The sequence below is a fragment of the Fundulus heteroclitus genome, unplaced genomic scaffold (genome assembly GCF_011125445.2).
Source record: "Fundulus heteroclitus isolate FHET01 unplaced genomic scaffold, MU-UCD_Fhet_4.1 scaffold_591, whole genome shotgun sequence".
Taxonomy (NCBI): domain Eukaryota; kingdom Metazoa; phylum Chordata; class Actinopteri; order Cyprinodontiformes; family Fundulidae; genus Fundulus; species Fundulus heteroclitus.
In genome coordinates, this window is record NW_023397024.1 from 54,183 (window position 1) to 74,588 (window position 20,406).

The following is a 20,406-nucleotide window of genomic DNA, read 5'->3' on the forward strand; positions in this document are numbered from 1 at the left end:
GTGGTGCAATTTGATCTAATTTCCTCAATATCTATTTAGACCCAAACCTATAATAAAATGACCCACATAGTTTTGCTTACATGGGCCATACAAAGTTGTTTCCATATCAGAAGCCTATTGTTAACCCAAGCCCACTTAGTATCCATCCAGCCTGAGAAATTAAACAAAACAAACACATGGGCCCCACGAACACACCCTGCTGGGATTCAATACTGAAATGGGGGGGTTGGTTGGAGATCTCCAGCAAACTCTAGTTCTTGTATATCTGACAAGAAACTTGATAGGAAATTGTGATGGGCTTAGCTGAAAGTCTGCCCCTCCAAATAGAATTCTGCTTAAGGCTTCAGAACCTGGGGCCGCCCCGCCTGATGGTACTGGTAACGTCACTCGGAGCCATAATGAGTAGGAAACCATGACAAGAATCCTTTGTCAGCTTTTCTTGGAAAGACAGCTTAACCTGTGTTAAACATGTATTGCTACTGACTCTTCTATTTTAAAGTTTCATATATATATATATATATATATATATATATATATATATATATATATATATATATATATATATATATATAGATATATATATATATATATATATATATATATATATATATACACTTACACAGTTATATATTATTATTTATATATGTACTCCCTGTTCCCTTTATTTTTTTGAGCAGTATAACTTACACATTTATATATTATTATTTATATATTTATTCCCTTTATTGTTCCTTGTTCCCTTTATTTTTTTGAGCAGTATATATAACTTACAGGTTTATATATTATTATTTATATATATTTATTCCCTTTATTGTTCCCTGTTCCCTTTATTTTCTTGAGCAGTATATATATATATATATATATATATATATATATATATATATATATATATATATATATATATATATATATATATTTATTATTATTATTATTATTATCATTTTTATTATTTTTATTTTTTTATTTTTTTGCATGACTAGAATATTATAGAGTATGCTGTATAAGAAACAGTATAAGTAAAAGAGGTTTGATCGTGTATATTTCAAGTCTAGAGCCAGGACTTGACGGCTCTGTCTTGACACTGAGCGGCCACAGTAGATCCAGTCGCTCAACCATCCCATCCGCGACCCGCCCATCCGCCGCTTCTCCCACAGCCTGGTCAGGTGTTCGCAGTTCCCTCACGTAAACTTTGCATCTTGATAACTGATCAGCTTCTGTGTCGGAACAAACCCGGTCGAGGACATGTTCCGACGGATACTTCAAATGGTAAGCCTTTGTGGTGTTAATTCATCGGGATCGCTTTTGTTTTGACCAAAGCGACTCGTTTTCCAGGCCCATCTGTGGCTGGTTTCTTGTTGGGTGTGCGTGATTCGATTAACGTTGCATCGCCGCTAAGCGGGGCTTGCGTCTTGATTGCTCTTGAATCCTGTGTTTGGAAACGTTTCCACCTCCTCCGCCACTTTGGGGTAAAAACATCAAGCGCTCCTTGCTTTTGGATGACACAGCTAGCTATTGTCGAATGCTAACTTGGTTTCGTTAAATGATTGTGCCGTTGACAGTGATGCAAAAAGGTTGTTCGAAGAAATACAGATTCCCTGGGTTCTATTAAATACAGAATAAACCAGTGAGCTGAAAAGAGAAACAGTTAAAAGTGAAAGCTAAGCGTTAGTTAGCTGTGGGTTAATTCATCAGATGCTAACGCTAACGCTAGCTACATGCGTTGGAGAAATGCTCTACGTAACATTTAAACTGGGGTTTTAGGTAACCAGGCGCATAAAGGCTTTAGTAAGTGTGTAGGTAAACAAACCGCCTGCTTGTCATTAAAGTAAGTTGTAGGACAAACGTACTAAATTGGGTCTAAATAGCGCCTTCCACGCTGGACCACATTAACCACAATGCACCGCTACCCGCATTGTGTACACTTTGAGCACATGACTCACCGGCATATGCTTTTCTGCCATAACTTTATGACCTCTGTTCTGACAGGGGGAACCAAACGCATAGAGTGCGTCGCAGTGGCACCAGTCAGATGGATCCGTCCGACATATGCGACATGTTCTCATTTGTGGGATCATATAAACAAGCATAGTTATCTGTTAAAACAATCTGTGGATTGTTCTTCAGCAGGTTCACAGAACCGGACCATGAAGCATGGCGCGGCGGGTCAGAGGTTCTAATGAATATTGCATCCTCTCACTTTAAGTGGATTGAGTTGGTCAAGTTGCGGAACTTTCTTTTAGAAAACAAAGTTAAAAAGTGCCAACAGAAGCAGTGTGATGCTTGTCTGCTAAGACTTTTTTTTCCCATAAACGTGGCTTTAATTTCTTCTCTCCCTCCCAGAGCCCATATTTTCTGAAGGCACTGGCAGTCGTTCTGCAGGAAAATGCAACCTTCCCCCAAACAATATGGGCCAGTCGGCGATTCTTATGGCATTGCGATGTGTAAAAATGCCTCCTTATCCTGAAGTTTACAGAAAGGTGTAATACTAAAAGCATACTTAGTAACTTTGTTATATGATGTAATTTAAAACATTTACTAATTGGACTTTTAGACTGAAGCTACAAATTGGAATGAGCAATTACTAGGAGTATATATCACCAGCTTCATCACAATACAATGTCGCATCAATTTGTTTGGATAATGACACGATATTTTGGCCATTTTACAATGTTGCGATTTTTGATCGATATGATGCAATATCATCTGCCCGACTAACTATTATTTACATTCCTATCAACTTACTAACAAACTCAAATATGATTTGACCATTGTTTCTAACTTCTCAAGGCTATCAGGCATTAAAATCAAAAAAGCATTCTTCTAATTTTAAAATAATATTAATAATAGATCACCTGTTCACCATAGTCTCATGCCTGCATTTCAAAATAAAGGCATATCTTAAAAAATTATGTTAAAAATAGTTACATTTTGCATCAATTGGATCGTTTATCATTTAATCGCTATTCAGATTTAAAGCATAGAAATACAAAGCTGACTTTTAAACGTCCTTTTTAAAAGCCCTACCTTAGGTAGTTGTCGTTAACTGGCCTGTTCCTGTCCACCTCACAGACAAATCTGTACTTACAGGTTTTAAACCCAGCTTTAGGTTTAATGTACTAGATTTTCTAATTCTCCGGATTTCATTCCAGACCAGCTTAAACGAGTGAGTCTGATACATGGAGGCCTAACGGCGCAATTACTCTGAGTCGAGGCAACCGCTGCTGACGGCCCGGTGCGTGAGGTCATGTGGAGTTAACGCAGGACTCAGTTTTGGCTGCAGAAGTGAAAACAAATAGTATCAGAGTATCAGACTGTTGTTTTATGCCGTTTTAAGTAAAGTTACGGTGCCTTGTTAAATGATTAATCGGCGGAAGGGACAATGATACGCGGTTTTCAAGTTCTTTTTATAAATAAAAATCCAACGAAATGTGCCATTCATATCAGCCAGAGAAAACGGGTCACTCCTCCAGACGTCTGACTAGTAGACAGAGTCCGTCTACGTTTAACTCAATCTGATCATAAAACCGGCCCGTCAAGGTTGGCTAGAGAGCCTCAGTGAAGAAGAGCTGAATGTCTGTCAGCACTGTTCAAACAATCATCTTTATTGGTGTGCTTTTTTTGTTACCTTAACTGGAACATCAGTTCATTTCAGGATCATATTGTTTGATCGTTTTGTTAACATTAGGCCAATTTATTAGGCTCCTAAAACCTCCTCAGTAAACAACTCTTTTTTTTTGTAAAGCTAGATTACACGTTTTATTACCGCGTCATGTCACACCTTTCCCACCTTTGCTCAGTATTTTCAGCGCTTGTGAATACTAATCTTGCTGCTTTTTATTAATTTTCTATTTTCTTTTGTTAGAATTTGACCCTGTATTAAGTCGAAAACAAACCCCTGAATCATATTTAAGTTTATACGCTCGAATTAAAGGTAGTAAAACCCACAAATGAAGGATGACCCGTGCGTCTGATTTGCTGAAGACGTAGGCGTGTGCTTGTTTCGTCTGATTCGGATCAAAGGTTGTTCCGTGACGCAAAAACCTTCGGTTTGCCTTCGATTTGTTTATCGCTTCTCCAGCCGGGTCCACGACAACTCTGTTCAGAGGCCCAACGCTTAACGAGAGTCACACTAACCCATGTTGACTTCATTCATTCATTCATTCATTCATTCATTCAGGTCCAAACGAATCCTTTCCATTGACTACATTTTTGATTGTGAAATCGCTCGTTTGCAGGAAACTGAATTGCACAATTAAAAATGTTTCGTTGCCTTCCAAATGAAGATGCTGCATGTGTGAAGGAAGTTGCATTCACGTTTAAACGCTCTGATTCAGAGGAGGCCTGCTACTGTAACACTGGCTCTATTGCAGAGGAATATTGTGTGCATATGCATGGCTGCCTGGATAGAAATAAATAAATCAAATAGATTACTGAAAAAGTCCCCAGCATGCTTAGAAATTACCTGAAAACAAAAGCGTAATTGTTGTTTTTGTGGCGTTGGAAAGTATCATCTTCCAGCTGAGTCTAGCATTTGTGGTTTGAGGCCAAACTGCTGCTGCTGCTCCGGTTTGGCAACGTTGGAGGAGTGTTACATCCCCAGAACGTCATCAGTTGTTGGAGATTTAATTGCATGTTTTAATTCAATTAAAAAAATGCATTATTGGTCCCAAATGGACATTAAATATGCTTAACGGCAATTAAACAGAGAAAGAAAACCATAGCAACTCATTTCGCCCAATCCTGATGATACGTTGTTGTTGGGTTTTTTTATAAGATGAAACTGTTTCCTACATAATTTCAGTTGCCATTGTTTGATTTAAATAAAGCTTATTTTTCATTGAATTTCATTTGAAGTTGCCCAAAAGGAATATAGAAAGCGATCTGCAATCTTTACAATCCAAGGAGCCGTTTTTCCCCTCCGTCCAGCTAAATAAAACTGGTCCACAAATGTTGCACAACCTTTTGAAGAGAAAAAGCGCAGCTTCTAATTGTTTGATAAATATCTACCATAGGACATTTGTTCTCATTTTGAAGTAAGAATTTTTTTTCCATTATTAGGTTTTAAAACTTAAGAAAAACAATAAGAGCATTAATTCTTTTTTATCCTGTGTAAAAAAAACAACAACCATTACAGCTACTTTTAGTGTCATACTGTTTTGAAAATTCATGCCAATTATTCCATGTGAAACTGCTACACCCTGCATGTGTTATTATATCTAAGTTTTAAAAACATTAGTTGGTTCTGTGTCATTAAGAATCACGGTGGAAGAATCAAAGAGCCACTTGTGGCTCCAGAGCCACAGGTAGGAGACCCCTGGTGTAGACGATGTTACTGGTAAACCTGGTGAAGCTTCATTGTAAACTCTCCATATGTGAAGTAGCCAAATGAAGTTGACTCCTCTTTCAGCCTGTTTTTTTCACAGTTCAAGTTGTTTTTCAAACCTCTTTAATTATGTTCTCACGTCTTTCCCATTTTGGGATAACTCTGGCACAAAGACACGAGGAGTGCCATATTTGGCAGCTTGGGGGTCCCCGCGTTCAGTTCCTAAATGACAATAACATACATGGCCTGTTGCATGGATTTTAATTGCCCTCGATGCCCACACCAGTTATAGGCATAGGGGTGATTAACCTTGACGTTGAATCTCACAGTCAGTGGTGACGACACTGTAACGATGGGAAAAGAGAGAGAAGAGTGAGGTAAATGGTGTTTAATCCGCTATGGCCGTAGCAATATTCAGCAATAACGTTGGAATTGTGCTTCCCTGGTTTTAAAGCGTATTAGAGCTCTTTATCAGGGGTTGCTCAGTAGGCTGCACAATATCAAGAAAATGGGTAATTAAAATACCGTTGCTGACTATTGTGACGGCCGTATTGATGACAATCAAACCAATGTTTCCCCCGACTCTTTGCTTTCTTTTTCATCGTTGCAGTTTCCCCATCATTTTCTGTGAGCTTCAACATGTCGGCTACTAAAATTGTACGTTTAGCGTGCATCAATATGGGGGAGCTGGGAACCATCATTGGCCAAATATTTGCATCCAGGCTCTGATTGCCGTGGTGCTCGAAATGTGATACCCGACCAAATATTGCCCCCGAGCAGTTTGTTGGGATTGCTTGTTTGCAACCGTTGCCGTTGCAATGGCGATCTCGTTTGAGAAATATTGTGCAGCTCCGGCGCCAATGCTGTACTTGCTCGTATAGAAGCTACAGAGGCCACTCATCTGCCCCTCTGCGTCAGTCAGGTGACGAAGCGACTAGCGTTTCTGTTTATTCGGACCAGTCAAAGTGTGCGTTGTTGTCTGCAGACTCCTGGGAAGGGAGGCTCCCAGAACGCAGAGTCGGAGAAGCCACCCGCCGACCTCAACCACGACCAGACATCTGAGGTAATGTTTCCCGAGCTTAATGTTGGATCTGAAACGGGTCTGATCAGTCCTGATGTGATGGGGTTTTTTTTAGCTTCTGATGACGTGTTTCTGTGTCCAGGGCTTCATCTGTCCTCAGTGCATGAAGTCCCACAACTCTGCGGACGAGCTCTTCAAGCACTACGAGCTGTTCCACGACACCGGAGACCTGCCCGCTCACGTGGCCCCCACTCGGTGAGACTGAAGCCCCTATCACACATAAGGCTTTCACGCATGCAAATTAGTCCCAGTAAATGACCGGGTCCGCTCTTTTCGCACTTAACCCGGCAACGGTGGGATGGATGTACCTAAAGTCACCTGCAGGTGGCAGTAATGCAAAGGGAGTAGCTTTAATTGATCAAGCCTTCCGCTAAAGAAGAACTTCAGCTGGAATTTACATCTGGTACCCCACTGATTAGCCACAGCATCAATAGCCCCGTTTACACTTCCCTTTTCTAACCGTGTCGAGAACGGTCCAAGCTCGGTAACTGAGAAAACCATAGAGTGTAAATGGATCGCAACTGAACTGCACTGTGCCAGACACAACCCAACCGTGCTAAATCTAGACCAGTTTGATAGTAGGTCTCGCCACGGTTCAGAGCGCATGAGCAGACCGCGTCATCTCCGTACAGTCAGCTGACTAAATTTGCGGTTTCAGACATTCATAAAAATACTTGCTTCCCTACCGTGCCGCACGATTTCCAGTGATAATTCTGCTTAGCAGTGTGATGAAGCTAAACATCTGTCATTATTTCCTGCGTCTGTAAGCCCTGATTAGACGTTCGTTTGTCTCATCCACTTCCCAAAAGTCGACTCTGTCAAGTAAATTTACCAAAGGTTGCCATCTTCACCTGACTCTCCGCAAACAACGAAATATAACAATTATAACCAAACATAACTTCCTGAATGTTATGGGCGCCGCCATTTGTATTTGCTTGATTCCCTCTTTCAATCCTAGAGAGCAGTAGTACCGTAGATCGTCACTAGGAGGCGAGGAACCGTGCTAGCATGATGTGTAAATGGTCGTAAGAACCAAGCTCGGCATGGTTAACTGATCCAAGCTCGGTCCGAACTCGGCACGGATCGGTTAAAAAAAGGGTAGTGTAAATTACTTCTGGACCCATGGTTCTTACAGTGGTTAGTAGCTTTATGAAAACTGTGGAGGAAATACCATTTGAGTACATTTCTCAAGTCAGAGAAGTGACTAGCAGAAATCAGGTAAAGAGCTAAACGAAGACTACAAACTTATGTAATCACGCAACCGCGTGCTTTACCCAGGAATGTAACAGCTTTATTCACACTAGAGCAGTCCTGGTAAATTGTCGATCAGTTTTAGCCGCTCAATCAGTTCTGGCTTTATTCACACAGAATCCTGATCCGGTAAATTACTGGGTAAGGTTGTAAGTGTGAAAGGGGCTTAAGTTTTACAATTATGGTGACTTGAAACCGTGTTCATGCTTCTTGAACTTTTTCACATTTTGTCTTCCACAAAACATGTCGTTTTATTGGGATTTTATGTGATGCCGTGTTATTGTGACATGGAGGAAAACAATACCTGTTTTTTGGTTTTTAAAGTTTTTTTTTTTTTTAGGGATAAAACCTGAATTGTTTGAACACAGCACCCTGCAAGGTTTTCACACCCCTTGAAACCATTTTAGATTGGGTCACAATACATCCACATTTTTAAATGCATTTTATTTATTTTTTAATTTGTGATTGAACCCAAAGTTGGGCACAATTGTGAAGAATAGTTATTCATGGTTTCCAAAATCTTTTACTATTAAAATCCCCCCCAAAAAAGCTAAATATGGTGCAAAGGACTCGACGCTCAGCCAGAAATGCGCTGGAACGGTTTGGGTCAAAGTATATTTTATTATTCGTCCGTCACATAAAATCCGCCTCAGCTGCTGACCTTGCTGTCACTGCGGCAGCTCTCTGTTCTGATCCGACCCGTTTCTCCCTTTCAGCGAAGACCTGACGATGTTGCGGCAGGAGGTTCAGGACCTCCACGCTTCTCTCAAGGTGCGGTCGAGCTTAGAAACGGTGAGTGTCCCAGAGAGCTGTGAGGACATCTGCAGTGAGATGTAACTTTTTGTCTTTTTTTTTTTTTTAATCAGGAGGAGAGATGGTTCTCTGGAGAACTAAAGAAAGAATTGGACAAAGTTCAAGGACAACTGAAGCAAGTAAATCCTTTTAAGATCTTTAACATATAACAGAGGAAAGCAGCGGGTGTCTGAATGCAAGCGCGTGTAATCAGTAAAGATGCTTTTGTTCTCCTCTCCGCCCCACAGAACGACGAGCAGATGAGCCCCGAGGATTCAGGTGGTGAAGCGTCCTGACCAAACACGCTGAGACGGGAGTCTCAAATGATTCGTTGCTGACGGGCTGGGCTGTTTCTTTTTCTTCCTCCTCAGCTCTTGAACGGAAGCTGGTGGAAGCCGAGACAGAGAAGTTCAACATCAAGCAGATGAAAGACCTGTTTGAGCAGAAGGCTGCGCAGCTGGCCACAGAGATAGTAGGTCAGTGTCGGAGGTCAGCGTCTGTGGCTCCGTTAACAAACTGCGGTTCTGTTTTACTCGACCGCCGCCAACCTCAGTGCTCCCTTTGTGCTTTATCCACAAGTTCTTATGAACTGTGTGGACATTTCGTCGCCTTTTTTCTTCAGGGTTTTGCATGAAGTCGCTTGAGTAGCAGCATTTGATTGTTGATTTGTGAAACGCGTTGAACCCGTCAGACCTGAAGTCCCGTTACGATGAGGAGAAAAGCCTGAGGGAGGCGGCCGACCAGAGGGTTTCCAGTCTGAGCGAACAGCTGCAGAAGGAGAAGCAGGAGAATGAGCGGCTCCAGACGGAACTGGTAACCTTTCTCCTTCTCAGCCTCAACCACTGAGCTATATAATACACTGGAGTGCTGATTTTGCCGAAAAACTGAAGTCACTGGCCGCCATCTTGCTACTCCCTACTCTCACAGAATCCCATAGGATTTGGTTGCAACAACAAGCAGTTTTCTGGCTGTGGGAAAACGTTAGATAGGTAATTCTACAGTCAGTGGATGTACTAACACTATCAACTACTAGGAAATTAGGTGCTGAAATATTTTACACGTTATTCCTATTAAATATATTAATATTTATTTATATATATATATATATATATATATATATATATATATATATATATATATATATATATATATATATAAAATATATAATATATAAACTTACACGTTTATATATTATTATTTAGATATTTATTCCCTTTATTTTTTTAGCTATATATATATATATATATATATATATATATATATATATATATATACATACATACATACATATTTAAATAAATAAAATGCTAAATATTTCAGCACATGACTTTCTCAGTACTTGATAGTTTTAGAACATAACATAAAAGTATATGGCATTTGACATTTTAAAAGTTTTAAGCCCCTCCTGAACGTGACAAAATCCTCGTTATTCGATGCTGTAGCGCACATATTCCCTAGTTACTGGGGGAAAACAGGGAGTACCAATATGGCGGCTGGTGGCTTCAAAGCGACTCGTTCAAACAGACGGTGATTAGCACTCCAGTGTATAATATAGCTCAGTGGCCTCAACTCACTGGCCCATCAGCTCTGTCGCTCCCACGTCCGCCTCCTGACTGACCCGACTCCGCTCTGCCCCCTAGCTGCAGCGGCCGGGAGTGGAGGACGTGGAGGTTCTGCAGAAGGAGCTGGTGCAGGTGCAGACGCTCATGGACCGCATGACCCGCGAGAGCGAGGAGGAGTCGGAGCGGCTCAAGAACCACTACGCGGAGCTGCAGGCCAACTACACTACCTCAGAGGTTGGGGGTCTAAAACGCCTTTCGTTTCTCCCCCTCCACACCATCATCGCCTTTTTAAGGAGCCGCTTCACGTTTCCATTCAGAAAGAGCCGTGAAGCTTTCCCGTCATAGGAGACTGCCCTGTACTTATCGCAGCTCCCTATTACTGCCCGGTGAATAATTCATGCAGCTTCTCCTGCATTCTGGAGGAGAGGAGTATTTATAGAGCTCCATCATGAAGATTTAGGCTTTGAATCCTATTTAAACTTATCGGTTCTATTTTTACTCACCGAAGAACCATTTTCTGAATAGATGCGAGCGTCTGGCTTCTCTCTGTGATTGTTCACATCACCGGGAGGTTAGTAGCTGCACTTTGGGCACATTTTAAGCAGCGCGGAGGAGTGTTGAGCGTTACTTTTACCACGCAAAACTCAGAGATTAACACAGAAAATAGTTTTCTCCTATTCTAATCAGAGGTTTACTTATACCTAAATGTCCCATTATCTTTAGGCTTTTAATGTTGTATTTAAATTGTTCTTTTTCAGCGTAGAATGATTATATAACAATGTTGACACAAAAACAGGATGCAGTTGTTTTGTATTTATTTTGGATGTTCTCTAATCCTCACACAGTCAATTAATTTATATATATATATATATATATATATATATATATATATATATATATATATATATATATATATATATATAAAATGTATAGTCCCAAAAATGTGGTAAACCCTTCCAAAAGGGGCTGAGCAGTAGGGCTTGGCAATATATAGAGATTTAAAAGTATTGATATTTTTTATAAAGATATATAAGATAAGAAACTATATTAATATTAAGAGATTGTCTGTGTTGCATTGTAATTATACTTTTATGTATTCCAGTAGGTTATTATTCAGCCATTTCTCGGTTTTTATTTAGAGCTGTTTAAGACATGCGCCTTTGGGATAAAGCTTTGATTCAGAGATGCCTTTTTTAATAATTACTTATTAAAAAGAGAAACACATCGACATAAATAATGTATATCATCATTCAGCCTAAAACTATTTAGCCCAGCCCTACTGAGCAACTTCTTAAGCGTTTCTTCTGGTGTTTTTATCTTTGGTGAAGAGCTCCAAGTCTTTGAGTCTGGAAGACCTCCTTTCAATCACCCTAATCTTTAGGTCCCTTCACAGATTCTCTATCGGATTCAAGTTGGTTCTCTCTCTGGGGCTACATAGAACATTAATATTACTTCCAGTCAGAACAAGAATGCTTTAAACCTAGATTCACCTGGAACATAAACAAATATGGACTTAACTGGATATTTCTGAGCCTGCATGAATAAATTTGACACTGTGTGGTTCAGAGAAACGGCACAAAGAAATCCAACTTGTGCCCCCTGCTGTTCTAAAAGGGTGTCTTCTAGGCTGGTTACAGTAATCTATGTTTTGTGTTTATGAATCCTGAACATGACGAAGCAAAAAACAAACACACCCCTTTGTGTCAGAATCCCCCCCCTAATTTTCATCAGTTTAGAAACTCTTTGTTCTGCAGCTTGTTGCTCTGTGTTGCTGATTGGAGCTTGTTGTTGTTTCCTGACTTACCTTCTTTCTGTCCTCGTGTCTCCTTCCCTTCCCTCCTTCCTCCTCCGCCTCTCACTCCCCCGCATCCTTCCCGATACGCAAGATTCAAAAACTGGAGGTAAAACCCGTCGATTCACGTCGGTCACCAGTTTGATTTTAACCTTTAGGATTTTTGCTTTTCGAATGCAGATTTTTTCCCCCCTGCTGTCCAAGCAGTGTTAAATATATTTTAATGTTTGTTTGTTTTTTTGTCCCCCTGTGTGCAACAAGAGACTGTTTTGTTTATTTTACTTTTACATCCCATCTCGATAGTTTGAGTACACACTGAAGGTCTCATTGGGAAGACTCCTAACACACGTTCCGCTGATTTGCAGATGACCGTATCCCAACTGAAAGCCGAGCTGGAGAAGGGTCCTCAGGAAGCCGCCGTCTACACACAACAAATCCACGAGCTGCAGGGCAATCTCAACAATTTGCAGCAACAATGTCAGGTAATATTTACTCAAAAGCGTAACGAAACGTCAATTACAGCCATGCGAGAGTTTTCTGACGCTGAACGAACAGCTGCTGCTAGTGTTGCATGCTCAGAAATGTGTGGGGTTTACGTTTTGCTGCCGTTACTCTAACAAGCTTTACACGCTGCCATCTTGGTGGCTGTGCCTTACTTTGTAGCTCTGAGGCACGTCGCCCTGCTGTATCTCGCCGCCTTTAGCAACAAGCACCTTATCTTATCTTATCAAGCACTTGCTGACAATAAATAGGGTCAGCACTATTGTTAAAGCAGCAGCACCATAACACCAAAGAACACAAGTCTGTGAGACTTTAGGAGATCGACAAAAGAGGAGGATAAAAAGAGTAAAGGTCTGAAGCTCGTTGTGTTTCAGTGCATATGTGTTAAAAGCATGTGGCCTGTTACAGCCCAGAGTCAGCCGCCCACGTCGTCCTCACCAGCGTTTTGATCTCTATGACTCTTTTACGAAGTTTACTGCCAGAACTCCGACATGACATCCTTCAGTCGGGCCTCCTTTTCATTTCCTTTGCTCTTATCACAAAGGCTCTGGATGCTCATGACTTGATCCAGCTCCCATCAAACTTTTTTTTTTTTTAACCCGCAGGGTCCCTGTATAGAGTCTTAAAGCGCCAGTGTGTAAGATTGTCACACCATCTAGTGGTGCGCTAAATCAATTACTACTGACCTCGCCGTTAAGCGTTTATAACTACTACAGAAGCAGTGGAGTATCATACATATGGCATGTGTAAACATATCCTCAATGTATTTGGTACCAAGCTGCTGCTAATAGGTTATAGTGTTCAATGGTTTTTGGCACTGATGCCAAGTCCGCTTGTTTTTTCTAAAATCACTAGTAAATTCCGCGAGTCGCGTTATTTTGGGCTCGTTTCTGAACGTTCTAGTCGCTTATTTGGGGTCATATAAGCGACTATAAACACGAGTAAAGACACACTGCTTCTACTGTTGCTCTACAGACTGTGGCTGATATCCCTCCGCCCCTCCGCGTACTGACATACTCGGTGAGTGAGAGGGAGAGCTAGACAAACAAACGAGCTGTCTCTGCCGAGAGGACAGAGTAGCTGATGTCCTGAGTCTAACGTGACGCCAAAAATAAACTTCATCTGTTATATTAATTAACTTACCTGTCCAGCAGAGTAAAGCCTGCAACTCCACATCAGTTTAGAGTCCGCGCTCCCTTCATGAATTATCTTCACCTGGTAATATGAGCTGTTCGATATAGACTCTCTTTTTTTTCCCAGTGGGTTGCACCGACATCTTTGTATGTTATGAGAACGCTTTCATTTTTGAGGTGAGGTTATGAGACTTTGCCAGCATATGAAATGAAATGAAATGAAATTTATTCGAACATGATACAAATATAAAAATAATAAAATAGTGCACAGTAACAAGAAGTGCATAAGAAAGAAGAGAAAATACAGATTTTTTGTTTCAGTTAACATATCATGCTCAAATGGTGGTAGGAAGAAGTGAGAACTTATAAACTCCTACCCCTAAACACTTGAGACTTTAGAGTCCTACTGTCATTAAAAAAAAAAAATCAAAGTGGCAGTTAGAAGTAACAGTTACTAATATTTACCTATACATTTTCCCATTTTATGCTAGTTTATCTTTCTAACCCCTTACACCAAGGTATTATCTTCAATACACACCTTATTGCTTTCTGTCCCCATGTGTGTATCTATTGAAAATTACCTCTTTGTACTTTCTTTTGAATTGTGTTAAAACTATTGCTTGTTTTAAATCTTCATGTAACTTATTCCTAACTTTACACTTTTTAATTGAAATACAGAAGCTTTTCCTTGTTGTTTAAAATTGCGGATCTTGAAGATTGAGTGACCCCTTAAGTTATACCCACCCTTCTCTTTCAGAAAACGTCTCTGTATGTGCTCAGGTAACCACTTCTTTGATACCTTGAACATAAATTGAGCCATTTTAAATTCTACAAGCTCGTCAAATTTGAGAATTCTGTATATATAAAAGCAATGCTTGATCTTTGCTAATTAAAAGCCAAAATATCAGAATCAAAATACTTTTATAATCCCAGACGGAAATTATTGTTCGTTACACCACTCCCTTTAAAATCCAGAATTTGCCTTTATTATCGTTGTCCTCGTTTGCATAAGTAGGAAGAAATAAGAATGAGTAATAAGAAATGTTTGTGTTTGCAGACTCCTCCCACTGTTCCAGCCTTACAAGAAATGCACAATCTGGCTTTTTAAACCCAAAGTTGTGCTGTTTTACAGTCACCAGGCAGATGGCTAGCTAATTAGTTAGTTTGTAGGGTTTGTTTTTCCTGTCCCCGTCTGTTTGTAAATGTAAAAATTCGAGATTCTGGGAAATTAGTGATGCATAAGAATAAGTTTGCAAAAAATGAAATTGCTCACAAAGTGGAATTCATTTCAGACCAATTAATGTGGGGAAAACTGTACCTGCTGTGATTCATTCATATGTGGTGTTATTTGATTGTGTTGATATTTTGAGGGGGGAAAAAAGCATTTGTTGGTCAACGTTGCTCCCAGATTCATCTTCAAGTGTCCCCGTCTCAACGAGCTGCTACAGTATTGCGCTTGGATGTGGTAGATGTGTTCAGCTTGATCAAGTTGGCAGCATCGCTTTGTTACTATAGTGACCAATGCCATGTCCAGATTGTCAAGTTATTAAAGGTTTATAACAAGAAAACAGGCTCCAAGTCTCATCCTCCCAAAATAATGTGATGATGAAGCTGTCTGAAGAAACATAAGATAATGAAACTATTACTGCACCAAACAACCTCAAAACACAATTTATCCATGTAATGATAAAACTGAAATGTAGTCTTAAAAAAAACTTATAAAGCTGTTTTCATAACAGCCTAAGTTCACATTATCTCGACTTAAGAAAACGTGAACTGAAAAACGAGCTTAGCGACTCCTTACTTTGATGAGATGATGGAATAAAAGTCGCTCGGAGTATCTTTATTTCAATGAGATGAAACGATAAAACAAATTTGTGGCCCTGTTATATTGAAGTATCTTGAGACTGAAAGCCTCTTTATCTTGATACGGCGAGATAATGAAACCCATCAGGAGGGAAAAACGGTCTTGAGGTCTCGTTTTTCTCAACATGACGATTTAGTGAAGTTAACGTGACCACAGCAGCTTGGGGTGACGTTATCTTGGGATGCTGGTAGCGTTTTATCGTTATCATAAAATAATTATTTGAATAAAATTTTATTTTGACAACGATGATATCCACTTAGTGGCGTCTGAAAGGCTCCAAAAACTGCCAGTATTGTCAGGATTGTCATCTTTTCCATTTTCTCTATTGTTGGTTTCTTGAGTGCATCAATAAATATCAATGAATTAAAAAATTTAATTAAATGCAGTCCCTTTGTGCAGTTTAGTGATAAAAATCACACTTCCTTATGTAACTAGTGTCCTGATGAAATGTATTTTGATTTTATTTTAATAGGCTGTATGTTAAATTATTAAATATGTTTTTTAAGTCACACAGTTACCTAAAAACTTCTATCGTTTTCACAATAGAGTCACAATATATTGTGATAATATTTAAAGCACATGTCGCGTATTCCTAGATGCTAGAACTTTTAACATGGCAAAACAAGCTGATAACATCTCAATATCTCAACATAATGAGATAATGAGCCTGTTTTTTTTTTTTTTTCTTTTTCTCACAAAAACGAGCTCAAGGTCTTGTTTTTTTATATAAGATACTGAGGCTGTTATCCCAACGAATTGAGCTCAACGTCTTGTTGTCTTGACATAACACGACGCAGATAGATGGATACTTATTTTCCCTGAAAAACAAAAACAAAAAAAAAACGAGCTCAAGGTCTCCTTACTTCTGTTAATTGTGTGCAAAACATATTTTGACAGGACAGGGTTGTGATCTTCATCATTGGGAGGATCCCCATTGGGCGAGAGGCGGGTTAGGTTGAGGTTTTGTGGAGCAAGAAGATGAGAAGAGTTAAATTAAATAAGATGGGACGTTTGTTTTTCTCAGAATATTTAAACAGAATATCTTTATCTTGATTCTAAAAAAAAAAAAAAAAAAATAAAATATACAACTTCACAAAACAAAGCCTAAGATCTTGTCATCCTAGAATAATAAAAGAAACAACCTGCATCATGACTAAATTCTAAAAGCAAATCTATGCGTGTTGAATTGACTGTTAAGTTGTCGGCTGACTGGCTGTTTTGCCCAATTTAAAAGCGTTTAATGCTGAGAGCAACAATGGCACTAAAATCCAAACATTGTTTAAAAAAACACCATAAATACTATTTGTTCCTACATGTCAGAAATTGGCTGAAAATCAGATGAAATCGTTAAAAATTAAAGAAAAATTGAGGGACATGGATAGGAGTGGTGACTTTAGAGAATCTGAAATGATCTGAATTTTGATTCAGATCATTGCAGATTTACAATACAAGGGTCAACCACATAAAAAACAACAGATTTTACTAGTTACTTATCCCCTCACATGCTCAAAACGACGCCCGATGTCTTCTGTTGTTCTCAGGGCGTCTCTGAAAAGCTTGGGCAAAAGGAGAAGGAGCTCCAAGATCTGGAGGAGCGTCTGGGAGCGGAGAAAGCTGCCAAGAAGGGACTCCAGGACAGCCTGAGGGAGAGGGAGACGGAGGTGCAGGAGCTCCAGGCTCGCGCCACGGGGGCCGAAGCGTCCTTTCAGAAGACGCGGACCGAGCTGGCGGACAGGGCCGAGGAGGTGTCCAAGCTGAAGAGCGAGCTCGCGGAGCTGGAGGTGAAGCACGCAGAGCTGAAGGTGGAGAGGAAACAGCTGGAACATCAGAAGGAGGAAAAGAAAGCCAAGGTGCCCAGCAGCAGACGGAGATCAGCCAGGTGAGACCGGCTGACAGATTAACATCTTTTTTTACAGAGAAAGAGGAACGAAACTAACAGTGTCCCAGAGAAACGTGTGGCCACGGCTGCAGCGATGCATCACGACTCGGTTCTGTGCTAACCGCAGTTCAGCTTACTTCATATTCATCAAACCATTGTGTCCGTTAGGCGTTGTGGAAGTTCACCCTTAACATTTCTGTTCAGACAGACTGAAATCATTTTATTCATGTTCAAAGTTCACCAGCTTAATACTCTGAACTAAGTTCACAGCGTCGACTTGAACCAGCGCCTGTTCGTTTATCACAATTTATCTGAAACAAATTATCTATAAGTCATGACGTCATTAACAAAGGAGTCCGTGGATTATTGTTATTGCGTAGTCTCAGTTTCTGCTGTTGTCTCTACTCGCACAAACTATATTTTAGAGTGGCCAGATTTCCAAAAACACCTGTTCCCCTTCTTATTGCATAATAGTTTCGTCAGCAGAAAAGAAGACGCTGATTGAAAGCCGCTTCATTTAGACTACATTTGTTACTGCAGCCATTTTCAACCCTCTTATTACCATCAAGTCAGCTCACATGAGATCTGTTGCCTTTTTCTTTTACGTTGCTTGGTGCATAGCAACGTTATTTGACTTTTTAAAATGTATACGTCTGTGGCGCACTCTGGTTTCATACAAAGTTTTTAAGTTTTTTTTGTGCTTTGTTTTTTCTCAATTTGTTACTAAATATAGCCTTTCGTGTTTATTTACGATATTAACAGAAGTGCGTACCGTGTATGAGCAGCAGGTGTTAAAACAAGGAAGCAGCTAACGGCTATTAGCATCTCCAGGTGAAACAGTGGAAAAAAAGTACAAAAATATATGATTCTGAGAGGGAATAATCTGTAATGTCGCTGGGAATACAGTATGTACGTTAGTGTTCACTGAAGCGGACACTAAACCTGCCAAGGCTCAGATGTGACTGCAGAGTTGATTGACGTGAGTAAATGTTCTGATATGAGGCTCTTAAAATTGCTGTAGATTGGTTTATTTAAATAACGGTTAGTCTACAATCACGCCGAGCTGCCGTTTTACTGTGAGGCATTGCAGAGGGTAGGGCTCAGTCTGGCATATAATTTGTTTTATTAATTAAGTAAACCCGGCATTATAATAGTTCTGCGATACTGTCGCTAGATGGCACCACATCTATTTATATCTGATAATCTCGCCTGGCACTGGGGCTATTTTCATTCGCAAAAAGGACCATCAAAACATTATCAGGGTGGAGGCTAGATGTATGCAACTTTTTTTTATCATGTTCAAACTGTTTTTGATATATATATATTTTTTTAATAAGCATATAATGTGGCTATATACCTTTAAACTATTATTGCGCAGTCAAAAACTGGCAGGAATACAGAATAAATGCTTGAAGTTGACATTGTTTTGGACAAATCACTGTTAAATGTTTTAATAACACTACAATCATAAAATAATGAATAAATAAATTCAAGACATCTCTATATAGTTTTGGCCATACGGGAGTTAACCCTCTCTGATTTTCCTTTTATTAATGAAATCCTGATTCTGTTTAAGCACACTAGCTTCAGCCGTGTGAATAAAACACACCTCCCTTTGTTACCCGCAGGCTGGCTGGAGAGAGGAGTTTCAAAGCTGCAGCTCCGTCTCCTCAACATAAACAGCAGCACACAAAGTCAGGCAGCATAAATCCCCTCAGCATAACCTGACTTTAATAAAGGGTCCGAGCTTGAGCCTTCAGTTAAGATCCTGATGTATAAAGCAAAGCTGAAGCCGCTATAGTCAGTTTTAAAGCAGTGGTTTTTAAATGTTTTCTGTTGAGTCCCCTTTTGAAGAAGGAAAACTTTTCAGGCCCTCCCCTCCACACAGAATGGGTCAAAAATTTAACTTTCACTGTTTTGTGTTTCAGTGCATTAAAGCTGTTGTTCTCAGATTACCCAGAATCCTTTGTAAAATGTATAACATATATATATATATGGATTCATGTATAAGATATAACACTGATTTCTAACAACTAGAATGTTTCAAAATTGCCACACTTTTTTAACTATATAATATTAACAACAATATAAATGGCTTTTAGCCCGACTCGTACCTGCAGTCAGCAGCGTCTTCTCTCAACTATCTATGAACCTCATATGGCAAAAATAATATCAAGCCAATAATATTAAAGACAAATCAGTTTTGTTAAGTTTTGTATGTTTATTTTTATTTATTCACAGTATTCATCATACCACTGACCATAGGTACAGACAAACAGCAGGGGGCGCTGTTGTGACATTTAAAATGATTTAGAAGTCGTGTGTTTTCTGGTCAAAAGAAGGCAAGGCTGTTCTTGCCCCTGCTGCAATACCATCAGCCACACCTAGGGGGCGCGCCCCACCATTTGAGAAGCACTGGTTTAAAGCAAGAGGATACGGATCATCCTAAATTACCCATAGGTCCTCACAAAGCTGAACCTCCTCTCGCACACTGACACTGAGCATAGAGAGGAAATGCTGCAGCTTTTTCTGCGTGAGATATCTGAAGTTTTATGTATGCAAAACAAAAAAAGGCAATGATTTGTTTGGTTTTCCGCAGCTGCACACCAAGCTGCTGGAGCGGAGAGGAGGCAGGTGGGCGAGCTGCAAGGCCGTCTGAAGGAGCAGAGGCAGTTGTCTGGAGAGAAACTGAAGGACAGAGAGCAGCAGGCCGCCGACCTCCAGCTCAAACTGTCCCGAACAGAAGAACAGGTGGGAGACGACCCGCGCAAACGCTCACGCCAGACTTAACGTTTATAACATCATGTGACTTTTTCCACAGTTCTTTATGCATTTCACTTTATTTTGGTAAATAAAAAACATTAGAAAAAGAAGCTAAGCAAAAAACAAAAATACTACTTTACTTTACAAACTCATAATTGACCAAAAAAGCTACAGTGTAATCTTGCATTTTAATACTTTAAGCTCACCAAAAAAAATACATAACTTGAGGTCATCATTCAGTTCATTCCACAATTTATGCCGAGAACTGAAACACATCTAGACTTTGCCTGACTTTCTCTTTAGCATGTTCAAATATTAATAAACCTTGGAAATTATATCTACTCTCTCTTAACTTAAATAATATCTGAATTCCAGAAGGAAGACTCTTGTTCTGTTTAATTAATATTTCCAAGTATTTATAATATTACAATGTTATACATTTTAATGTATTACTTTGAATAA

General features: G+C 39.7%; 1 pseudogene; it reads left to right on the top strand.

Annotated features, from left to right (window-relative positions):
- The first annotated feature begins 1,106 nt into the window (after positions 1-1,106).
- Positions 1,107-19,971, top strand: LOC118561277 (annotated as a pseudogene).
- The last annotated feature ends 435 nt before the right edge of the window (positions 19,972-20,406 follow it).